Source organism: Pelobates fuscus, chromosome 6, assembly GCF_036172605.1.
Source record: "Pelobates fuscus isolate aPelFus1 chromosome 6, aPelFus1.pri, whole genome shotgun sequence".
NCBI classification, from domain to species: Eukaryota; Metazoa; Chordata; class Amphibia; order Anura; family Pelobatidae; genus Pelobates; species Pelobates fuscus.
In genome coordinates, this window is record NC_086322.1 from 260973128 (window position 1) to 260986074 (window position 12947).

Sequence of the window (12947 nt, forward strand, 5' to 3'; positions counted from 1 at the left end):
ATATTCATTAACAGCTTTTTCTTGTTGGAGCAGGCGGTCGAACATTAGGAGTGTGGAATTCCAACGTGTAGGGCTGTCGCAAATCAAGCGCCTCACTGGCATATTGTTTCGCCGCTGGATATCGGCAAAGTGAGCCATGGCTGTGTAGGAACGCCTGAAATGGCCACACACCTTCCTGGCCTGCTTCAGGACGTCCTGTAAGCCTGTGTACTTATGCACAAAGCGTTGTACGATCAGATTACACACATGTGCCATGCACGGCACATGTGTCAACTTGCCCAACTTCAATGCCGCTATCAAATTCTTTCCGTTGTCACACACCACTTTGCCAATATCCAGTTGCTGCGGAGTCAGCCACTTTTCCACCTGTGCGTTCAGGGCGGACAGGAGTGCTTGTCCGGTGTGACTCTCTGCTTTCAAGCAAGTCAAACCCAAGACGGCGTGACACTGCCATATCCGGGATGTGGAATAGTACCTGGGGAGCTGGGGGGGTGCCGTTGATGTGGAGCAAGACGCAGCAGCACAAGAGGACTCAGCCGAGGAGGTTATGGAAGAGGATGGAGTAGGAGGAGTAGAGGAGGTGGCAGCAGGACTGCCTGCAATTCGTGGCGGTGTCACCAACTCCTCTGCAATGCCACGCATTCCTTGCTTGTCAGCCGTCAGCAGGTTTACCCAATGCGCAGTGTAGGTGATATACCTGCCCTGACCATGCTTTGCAGACCAGGTATCAGTGGTCAGATGGACCCTTGCCCCAACACTGTGTGCCAGACATGCCATGACTTCCTTTTGCACAATCGAGTACAAGTTGGGGATTGCCTTTTGTGAAAAGAAATTCCGGCCGGGTACCTTCCACTGCGGTGTCCCAATAGCTACAAATTTTTTGAACGCCTCAGACTCAACCAGATTGTATGGTAAAAGCTGGCGTGCTAATAGTTCGGACAAGCCAGCTGTCAGACGCTGGGCAATGGGGTGACTTGGTGACATTGGCTTCTTACGCTCAAACATGTCCTTGACAGACACATGACTGTGGGCAGATGAGCGTGAACTGCTCAAGGCGGGAGACGGAGTGGCGGATGGTTGAGAGGGGGCAAGAAGGACAGCAGTGGTTGACGTGGCTGAAGATGCTAGACCAGGAGGAGGATGGCGGCTTAGAGTAGGCGTGCTGCTTGTACTCATGTGTTGATCCCATAGGCGTTTGTGATGTGAGATCATGTGCCTACGCAAAGCAGTTGTACCTAGGTGGGTGTTGGACCTCCCACGACTCAGTTTCCTTTGGCACAGGTTGCAAATGGCATCGCTGTTGTCCGAGGCAGACACACAAAAAAAATGCCACACTGCTGAGCTCTGCAATGACGGCATTCTGGTGGTGGACACAGCATGCGTTGATTGGCGTGCTGTCGGGCTGACCCCGGGTGCCAATGCATGCTGCCTGACTGTGCCACTAGCTCCTTGCGACGACCCCCCCTGCTTCCAACTCGCCTCCTCCTCCTCTCTGTCTCCCCATCTGAACTTTCGCCCTGTTCTTCTTCTTGCCGAGCGGGCACCCACGTGACATCCATGGACGCATCGTCATCATCAACCGCTTCGCTTGTATCTGACAACTCAGAAAAGGAAGCAGCAGCGGGTACAACATCATCATCATCACACCGTACCTCCATGTGTTTAATGCTGCCTGCCTGAGACATATCCCTGTTATCTACATCCTCTAGCAATAATGGTTGCGCATCACTCATTTCTTCAAACGGGTGTGTGAATAACTCCTCTGACATACCAAGTAAAGCGGCTGTGGTGCTAGTTTTGGTGGTGGCGGATGGCGGGTGAGTGGTATCTTGAGAGGTGCTTGAAGCTTAGCTGGAGGAGGATGGTGCGTCAAGGTTCCGAGCGGAGGCTGTACAAGATTGGGTGTCCTGTGTTAGCCAGTCAACTATGTCCTCAGAACTTTTCAAGTTTAGGGTACGTGGCTTCTGAAAACTGGGCATTATTCTAGGGCAAAAGGGATTCATAGCACCACGACCACGACGGCCCCTGCGGGGTGGCCTGCCTCTGCCTGTCATTTTTTGGGGGATTAGTGGTACTATGCGTGCAAGCTACTGTGAGACCAGATATGATTGGCAATGTGAACTGTAACAGTTCTGCAGAGCACACACTGTAGGCCTGACACACCCGCTTGAAGACAAGTAACTGCTATTCAATCTATAACAGTGAAAAACTAATTTTGGTTTTAAAAGCACGCTATAGAGACACCAGATATGATTGGCAATGTGCACTGGAACAGTTCTTCTGGAGAGCACACACTGAAGGCCTGACACACCCGCTTGAAGACAAGTAACTGCTATTCAATCTATAACAGTGAAAAACAAATTTTGGTTTTAAAAGCACGCTATAGAGACACCAGATATGATTGGCAATGTGCACTGGAACAGTTCTGGAGAGCACACACTGTAGGCCTGACACACCCGCTTGAAGACAAGTAACTGCTATTCAATCTATAACAGTGAAAAACAAATTTTGGTTTTAAAAGCACTCTATAGAGACACCAGATATGATTGGCAATGTGCACTGGAACAGTTCTGGAGAGCACACGCTGAAGGAAGGACTGACAGAGCCGCTTGAAGGACACTGACTGGCTGCTATTAGCTTACACTAGAAACCTCTTTTCTTTGTAAAAGCACGCTATAGAGACACCAGATATGATTGGCAATGTGCACTTGAACAGTTCTGCAGAGCACACACTGTAGGCCTGACACACCCACTTGAAGTCAAGTAACTGCTATTCAATCTATAACAGTGAAAAACAAATTTTGGTTTTAAAAGCACGCTATAGAGACACCAGATATGATTGGCAATGTGCACTGGAACAGTTCTGGAGAGCACACGCTGAAGGAAGGACTGACAGAGCCGCTTGAAGGACACTGACTGGCTGCTATTAGCTTACACTAGAAACCTTTTTTCTTTGCAAAAGCACGCTAAAGAGACACCAAATATGATTGGCAACTGTCAAAGCATGCTGGAACAGGTCTACAGAGCACACGCTGAAGTAGGCCTGACACCCAGACGCTTGCAGACAACTAACTGATCTTCTATTACAGTGCAAAAAAATTATTTCTTTTAAATCTAAAGCTTAAGCTATTGTTAAAACAGATAGGAGTGGTGGCACTGGGCAAGAGGGCACAGTATCCACTGTGAACCTCACACAGAAGCTGGCAGGCAGGCAACTGCTCTTCTATTACCATGGAAACAAAATTTTGGTTGTAAAAGCACGCTATAGAGACACCAGATATGAGTGGCAACTGTCAAAGTACGCTGGCAGGGTTGTGCAGGGCACACGTTGAAGGAAGGCCTGACACGGCCGCTTGAAGGACACTGACTGGCTGCTATTAGCTTACACTGGAAACCTTTTTTCTTTGTAAAAGCACGCTATAGAGACACCAGATATGAGTGGCAACTGTCAAAGTACGCTGGCAGGGTTGTGCAGGGCACACGCTGAGGGAAGGCCTGACAGAGCCGCTTGAAGGACACTGACTGGCTGCTATTAGCTTACACTGGAAACCTTTTTTCTTTGAAAAAGCATGCTATAGAGACACCAGATATGAGTGGCAATTGTCAAAGTACGCTGGCAGGGTTGTGCAGGGCACACGCTGAAGGAAGGCCTGACAGAGCCGCTTGAAGGACACTGACTGGCTGCTATTAGCTTACACTGGAAACCTTTTTTCTTTGTAAAAGCACGCTAAAGAGACACCAGATATGATTGGCAACTGTCAAAGCACGCTGGCACAGGTCTGCAGAGCACACGCTGAAGTAGGCCTGACACCCAGACGCTTCAGACAACTAACTGATCTTCTATTACAGTGAAAAAAAATTATTTCTTTAAAATCTAAAGCTTAAGCTATTGTTAAAACAGATATGAGTGGTGGCACTGACTGTGCAAATGGGCAAGGCATCCAACCTGACACAGAAGCTGGCAGGCAGGCAACTGCTCTTCTATTACAGTGAAAAAAAATGATTTCTTTAAAATCTAAAGCTTAAGCTATTGTTAAAACAGATATGAGTGGTGGCACTGACTGTGCAAATGGGCAAGGCATCCAACCTGACACAGAAGCTGGCAGGCAGGCAACTGCTCTTCTATTACAGTGAAAACAAATTATTTATTTTAAATCTAAAGCTTAACCAATTGTTAAAACAGATATGAGTGGTGGCACTGACTGTGCAAATGGGCAAGGCATCCAACCTGACACGGAAGCTGGCAGGCAGGCAACTGCTCTTCTATTACAGTGAAAACATATTATTTATTTTAAATCTAAAGCTTAACCAATTGTTAAAACAGATATGAGTGGTGGCACTGACTGTGCAAATGGGCAAGGCATCCAACCTGACACAGAAGCTGGCAGGCAGGCAACTGCTCTTTTATTACAGTGAAAAAAAATGATTTCTTTAAAATCTAAAGCTTAAGCTATTGTTAAAACAGATATGAGTGGTGGCACTGACTGTGCAAATGGGCAAGGCATCCAACCTGACACAGAAGCTGGCAGGCAGGCAACTGCTCTTCTATTACAGTGAAAAAAAATGATTTCTTTAAAATCTAAAGCTTAAGCTATTGTTAAAACAGATATGAGTGGTGGCACTGACTGTGCAAATGGACAAGGCATCCAACCTGACACAGAAGCTGGCAGGCAGGCAACTGCTCTTCTATTACAGTGAAAAAAAATGATTTCTTTAAAATCTAAAGCTTAAGCTATTGTTAAACCAGATATGAGTGGTGGCACTGACTGTGCAAATGGGAAAGGCATCCAACCTGACACAGAAGCTGGCAGGCAGGCAACTGCTCTTCTATTACAGTGAAAACCATTTATTTATTTTAAATCTAAAGCTTAACCAATTGTTAAAACAGATATGAGTGGTGGCACTGGGCAAGTAGGCACAGTATCCAATGTGAACCTCACACAGAAGCTGGCAGGCAGGCACCTGCAATTACATTACACAGGGAAAAAAAAGCAGCCTGATGTTATAGCCCTAAAAAGGGCTTTTTGGGGTGCTGTCCTTACAGCAGAGATCAGATGAGTCCTTCAGGATTGTAGTGGACACTGAATACCCTAGCCTAGCTATCAATTTCCCTATCTAATCAGCAGCAGCTAAACTTTCCCTCCTCTCACTAAGCATGCAGCTTCAGAATGAATCGAAAATGGATGCTGGGAGGGAGGTTGGAGGGTGTGGAAGGGAGGGAGTGCTGCTGATTGGCTGGAATGTGTCTGCTGACCGAGAGGCACAGGGTCAAAGTTTGCCCAATGATGACGAATAGGGGGCGGATCGAACCGCCCATGTGTTCGCCCGCGGCGGCGAACACGCTAAGTTCGCCGGGAACTGTTCGCCGGCGGACAGTTCGGTACATCACTATTCAGATGTCTATTTCTGAATCCAGGTAAGTAAAGATTATTCAGTCCTGGTTTAAAGTATATTTTTGGAATAAACTATTGAAACTGTTCTTCTTTCTTACTTTACAGTAATGAAGAATGTACGATGGGTTCCTCTCCTAGGAAAAGGAGGGAAAAGTCCAACCCTTGCGCAGGATGCAATGGCAAGGCAATAGAGGGTAAAAAATTATGCTTGGACTGTCTACAGAAAGTAGCAGTATCGTCATCTACTACCCCAGCTCCTTCAGCATATTTAATATCTTGGATAAGGAAGGAGGTAACCCAGGGCAGCCCTAGAGGTAAGAAAGGGGTCTGAGAAATGATCCAGACAGAGGCAAGACTATTTGCAGTCCTCTGACTCTGAAGGCATTGAGCCTATGGGAGAATTTGAAGTCCTGGCTCATGTAGAATCTAGCGACAGGGAAGGCGAGATGATAGGCGAAGCCGAGATGATGGGTGAAGCCCTAGATGCTAGAACTGTCAAAAAATTGATTCTGATGGTGAGAAAAGCGTTAGAGATTCCAGAAGAAGTCCCTGAAGCTGAAGTCTCAGACAAGCACTTTGCTGATCTGAATAAGCAAAGATTATCCTTCCCTCTACACAAGTCAATTAAGGACTTAATAACAGCTGAGTAGAAAAAAGCCTGAGAAAGTGGCCTTCCAAGTTAAATTGGTCAGATTATACCCTCTGGAACAGAGCACTTATAGGCTGTGGACTACACCTCCCAAGTCAGACGCTCCAGTATCCAGGGTAGCCAAAAGAACCATGCTACCTATGGATAGCTCAGCATCTCTCTGTGAACCTATGGACTGCAAACTTGACGCGGATCTATGTAAGATATACACAACTACAGAAGCAGGATGCTATCCTGCTGTGGCTCTTACCACAATTTCAAGAACAATGAAAAACTGGATCAGAGAACTGGATTCAGAAGTTGAAAGAGGGGTGAAAAGAGCCAACCTGCGTGACTCCATCTGGGACCTAAAGATGGCAACTGAGTTCATTGCTGAGGCATCCCTGGACGTGACAAGAATTTTCTACCATACTATGGCCTTATCGGTGGCAGCCAGACAGGCACTATGGCTTCGGTATTGGGGAGCAGACGTCTTTTCAAAGACCAACCTCTGTAACATCCCCTTTGAAGGAGAACTCTTTGGCAAGACCCTAGAAGATTCTATTAATAAGGTGGCAGAAGGGTATAAGGTTTTCCTACTTCAGGATCAATGAAATAAGAAACCTAATAGATATGAGACCTCCCACTGAGCAATACGTTTGGGAGTCCAAAAATTACAGACCTGGGAGAGAATATACGAGGGGCAGCTCGTGGAGAGGCGGACAGTCCTCTTACCCACGTTCACACTGTCCCAGGAAACAGCCCTTTCGGCCTTTAGGTAAAAACCTCTGACTATCAAAGGGATGGTTTTTCAAGAAGATCTGGGCTCAGAAAATCCAAGATGCCTGGGTTTTAAACATTATACAAGCAGGCTACAGACTAGAGTTTCGCCAGAGGCCAAAGAGAAGCTTCTTAATTTCCACTCGCATTCCTGCCGACAAAGTCAAAGAAAGAGCATTAAGAGAATATGTGGAAAATCTGCTGAGGGAACAGGTAATAAGGCCAGTACCCCCCATTGAAAGAGGCAAAGGATGTTATTCTCCTCTCTTCTTGGTCAAGAAAAGCAAGAACAAATTGAGGTCTATTTTAGATAGCAGGATCAACTCACTTTTGAACATCAGGAGCTTCAGGATGGAATCCATCAAGACGATTGCTCTAGCGGTCCTGGAAGGGAGACTTCTTAGTCTCAACAGATCTAAAAGACGTACATTTTCATATGCCCATTTACCAGATCATCAGCAATTTCTGAGGTTTGCATGGAAGGAACAACACTTTCAATTCCAGGCACTTCCATTCGGTTTAAAATGGTTATCAAAGGTCTTGGTGACTTTTATTGCAAGGTTACGAACTCTGGGATTCAACTTATTCCACTACCTCGACGATCTACTTCTAGTAGCCCCAGATTTAAGGACGGCAGTAACCCAGAGGGATGTAGTACTGGGGGAGCTTTAAAGGTTTGGTTGGTTGATAAACAACGAGAAAAGCAACCACATACCTGCCCAAAAGAGGACATTCTTGGGAGCCGAATTCAATACAATCAACAATTCAGTCTCCCTATCCCAAGACAGGATCAAAAGGATGTTTCTCTTCATTTCACTGTTTCTCCGGAAATGTCTGGTAACTGCAAGGAAGTTTATGCAACTTCTAGGTATTCTAACCTCCACGGTTGGCCTGGTAAGATGGGCACAGTAGTTGGGTACCTCAAAAGGCTTTTCTGTTCTAATTCAACAAAAAGAAGGGAAATTAGAATCAGCTGATGAGGATACCCCCAATGACGAGACTTCATCTCACTTGGTGGCTGAATAGAAAGAATGTGACCTGTGGGTTTTCCTTTGACTGACCCACCCTGGCTAATCTTGACTACAGATGCCAGTGCACAAGGATGGGGAGCACATTGCTAGAATCAGGTAGTTCAAGGTCAATGGTCAAAGGAGTAATCTGTACTCCCAAGCAACATCCTAGAGGTAAGATCCGTATTTGATCCGTGGATCCGTATTCGATCAGACAAGGCGGCAGTGGCTTACATAAATTATCTAAGTGGAACCCACAGTTGCATGTTGATAAAATAGATTTATCCCATCTTTCAGGGAGTCAGAATACAGTGGCAAATTTTCTCAGCCGTGTAACCCTGGACAGGTTGCCCTGGACAGGCATTTATGTCTAGAAGTTTTCCTGTAACTGACATAACAATGAGTACCTCAGATAGACCCTATGGCAACATCCAGGAGCAACCAGGTACAGTATTACTTCTCCAGACACTTCGACCCACGAGCTCGTGGTCAGGATGCCTTGACCCAGTAATGGATGTTCAACCTGACCTACATTTTTCCTCCCATACCTCTAATTTATGCGCTCGTGAGGAAGATTCGGAGAGAGTGTAGGCCATAGCAATTATTCCCTTTTGGCCAAGAAGACCTTGGCAATTCGGATCAGTCTGGAACATTCAAGGAATCTCCCAGTCTGATCAGATCTTCTGGTTTAAGGTCCTCTGTTTCACCCATATCCTCAGGCTCTGGATTTGATGGCATGGAGATTGAGCGGGAGTCGCTTATAGGTAAGGGCATAACAAGTTCTGTTATCAAAACCTTATTGCAATCTCAAAAAGTTTCCACCTCTTCATAATATTATAAAATATTCCTCACGTGCTGTAGCAGCATCATGGGCTACTGTGGCAAATGCTTCTTCAGACTCGATTTACAAAGCTGGCAATTGGTCTTCTCTGAATACATTCTTTAGACATTACAACCTGGATGTTAGATCTGCTAATGAGGCACAGTTCGGACGTAACGCCCTTCAAGCTGTTCATGCCTCTCATTAAACTTGTTTTTTTATTACTTAATAAATATATGTTGATGCTTGGGTATTCCCATATAAGTATAGCCTGCCATGGTTAGCCAGGAATGTGGAAAATGTATTCACTCTTACTGTACTTTTCTTTTCCTGGTTATTATTCATGGCAGACTATACTGCCTACCCATTAATATGTCTCTGTTTTACTGTAGTGCTTGTTACTGACTGAAGATCTTAGGACTGGAGCCTGCATTTAAGTCTTTGGTGTTTTTCCTGTCCTATAGGCTGAAAGGTGCGGAGCTAACCCATATAAGTAAAGGCTGCCATGAAAAATAGCCAGGAAAAGAAAATTATGGTAAGTATGAATAACCTTTCCATGGTATTTCTATAAAGTGTCAGTATGTGAATGTGGGGAGTAGTTCTACAGACTGTAAGCATGTGACTGATGTGTATATTTTTATGAAGTGCCAGTATGTGGATCCGAAGTGTATTTCTACTGACTGCAAGTGTGTGAATGTGGGGTGTATTTCAATGAAGCGTATATGAATGTAGGGCCTATTGCTATGACACTTCAGTATGTGAATGTGGGGTGTGTAACTTTTGAATGTTAGTGCGTGAATGTCAGGTGCATTTTTATGAAACATCACTACATCGATGTGGGCTGTATTTTTACAAAGAGTTGGTATGTGATTTTGATAAGATGGATGGGTATCTAAGAGTCTTGGGACCCAGGCTCACATACATAGTTACATAGCTGAAAAGAGACTTGCGACCATCAAGTTCAGCCTTCCTCACATTTGTTGTGTGCTGTTGATCCAAAAGAAGGCAAAAAAAACAGCTTGAAGCACTTCCAATTTTGTAACAAGCTAGGAAAAAAATTCCTTCTTGACCCCAGAATGGCAGTCAGATTTATCCTTGGATCAAGCAGTTATAACCCTACATTGAAAGATTATATCCTTGAATATTCTGTTTTTGCAAGTATGCATCTAGTAGCTGTTTGAACAGCATTTATGGACTCTGATAAAAGAGTCCATACAGATGGTTTAGTGTAATGGGTCCACCTCTGTATATGGGTGAGAGATGCATAGGTCTACACTGATGCTGAGCATTCACTTCATACAACAGTCAATTATGGATTTGGGTGCAGGGAATACCAGAGATGAGTAAGGATACTGTAAGGGATTTAAATGGATTCACATATCCAAAGTATCTCCTGCAATCTAAAATGTTAAGCTTATTTGAGCAAGGCCTACTCTATATATCCCCATTATATATTTGTAAAGTGCTGCTATAAATGCTATATATGTTGAGCTTATTTGATCAAGGTCTATTCTATATATTTCCATTTTATAATTGTAAAGTGCTGCTATAAATGCTAATAATAATAATAATAATAATAATAATAATAATAATAATAGTGCATTTGCTGTATGAGATATATTTTTGAGGGTATAATTGTTTGTCTGATTATGTCATATATAACTTATATATTATTTAGTTTACTGCTAGACTATGTAGTGACATTCAAATTGATGCATATAGACACAGTTATTCACTATTTTGTATTGTTAGGCAGTCAAAGTGAATTAAAATATAATTTGAAAATGTAGTTTTCATTTTTGTTAAATTGAAACATCTGGAGTGGCAAAGGTTGCCTACCGATGCTTTAGAGAAGAGCCCTGAAAGAGTTTGTTAAGCATCAGAATGTACCGCTCACTGGACTGTAGGTGGTAGTACAACAACAGTATATAGCAGACCCGCATTACTAGGAATAGGCAAACATGTTCTTAAAGTTATTTCCACTTTTTTTTTTTACCTTGGTGTCAAATTATAAAAAAAATTACAATAACATGTAAACACAAATATTATTAAATGGACTTCATCCAAAGACATGAGCAAGTCTGAATTTGTATGGGATTCCTTTCTACAATTCTCAAGTCAACTTTATTTAAAATCATAATTTACAATTTGTAGTTATGTCCTAAAATCTAAAATAAGGTAAAAACAGAAAGAAATGCCAAAAATGTCAAACCCCACTGAAAAATAATCTTCTTTTCATCTCGGTGTCAAGTGCTTACACAATATTTTTCCAGACTTGGTATACAAGATCATAACACTTTCCAAATATAAAAAGGGTGGCAACATTTTTTTTTTTTTTAGTCAATCATTGTTTTATTGAGGCTTAGTGTTGTACAATACAGAGAAAAGAAAAAAGTAGAAGTCATTGCCAAAGGTATACATGTAGTTACGAGATCTAATATAAACTCCTGCAAAAGCCGCCTCATTTTTAATAAGAAACAGGTTAGGCAAACACGTCTAAACATGATCTAAAGCAATATTATCAGCCTGAAAAGATGTGATAGTCACGTGGTTGAGTGGTATAGTTACATACAAATGACTGAAAACATGATAACCAATGTTAGAGACCTGCGTGTCCCGAAGTGACGCCAATTATTTTGAGACCTGTGAGTCTCGCCAATGCTTATCAATATAAGTTTTATGTTGAAAAAATAAAAAAGAAATTTACAAAAAAAATAGAAAACATGATAACTTGAAACTAGATTATATGACAAGATGAGTATAAGTAAATATAGACATGCTAGGAAAATAGCAAGCTGAATGAGCCACTGACAACCCTACGATATTAATGCTGCACTAGTTAGAGATCTTGCATAAATACATAGTACCCAAACAAAGAGAAGGACAAATTAAACACACATATGTATAAACAGGGGATTAATGAACACATCCTAAAAGAGCTGGAAGTGGCAATAAAACTTATAATGACAGCTGTTATAAGAGATTGGGACCCATGTTGTGAGCTGTAATAGCGCCCTGGATGGCAAGCTGAAGGTCAAGCTATTCCCAAGGTCAGTAGGCATACAGCTTGTGAGTGAAGGGTGAGAAAGACAAGGACTCATGATGTGCGGTGTCATTGTGCAGACCTGCATCCTCAATCCTAGTGAGTCCAAGTCCTTACCCTTGCAGGTAAAAAAAATGCCTGAATCGTACAGTATATACAATAGAATATACAGGTGATACTCAAACAATTAGAATATCGTGCAAAAGTTAATTTATTTCAGTAATGCAAGGTAAAAGGGGAAACTAATATATGATAGACGCATTACATGCTAAGCAAGATAGTTAAAGCCGTGATTTGTCATAAGTGCGATGATTATGGCTTACAGCTCATGAAAACCCCAAACCCACAATCTCAGTAAATTAGAATATTGTGAAAAGGTGCAATATCCTAGGCTCACAGTGTCCCACTCTAATCAGCTAAGTAAGCCACAACACCTGCAAAGGGTTTCTGAGCCTTTAAATGGTCTCTCAGTCTGGTTCAGTAGGAATCACAATCATGGGGAAGACTGCTGACCTGACAGTTGTGCAGAAAACCATCATTGACACCCTCCATAAGGAGGGAAAGCATCAAAAGGTAATTGCGAAGGAAGTTGGATGTTCCCAAAGTGCTGTATCAAAGCACATTAATAGAAAGTTATGTGGAAGGGAAAAGTGTGGAAGAAATAGGTGCACAAGCAGCAGGGATGACCAGAGCCTGGAGAGGATTGTCAGGAAAAGGCCATTCAAATGTGTTGGGGACTTTCACAAGGAGTGGACTGAGGCTGGAGTCAGTGCATCAAGAGCCAGCACACACAGATGGATCCTGGACATGGGAGTATTCCTCTTGTCAAGCCGCTCCTGAACAACTAACAATGTCAGAAGCGTCTTACCTGGGCTAATGAAAACAGACCTGGTCTGTTGCTCAGTGGTCCAAAGTCCTCTTTTCTGATGAGAGCAACTTTTGCATCTCATTTGGAAACCAAGGACCCAGAGTCTGGAGGAAGAATGGAGAGGCACACACTGCAAGATGCTTGAAGTCCAGTGTAAAGTTTCCACAGTCTGTGTTGATTTGGGGAGCCATGTCATCTGCTGGTGTTGGTCCACTGTACTTCATTAAGTCTAGGGTCAACACAGCCATCTACCAGGAGATTTTGGAGCACTTCATGCTTCCTTCCGCCAAGAAGCTTTATGGGGATGCTGACTTAATTTTCCAGCAGGACTTGGCACCTGCCCAAAAAGCACCAAAGCCTGGTTCAATGACCGTGGGATTACTGTGCTTGATTGGCTAGCAAACT

General features: G+C 43.3%; 1 protein-coding gene across 1 annotated transcript in view; it reads left to right on the forward strand.

Moving 5' to 3' along the window:
* Nucleotides 1-12947, forward strand: part of USH1G (USH1 protein network component sans) — a 784266-nt gene that overhangs the window by 125739 nt on the left and 645580 nt on the right. The gene's annotated exons all lie outside the window — the stretch shown is intronic.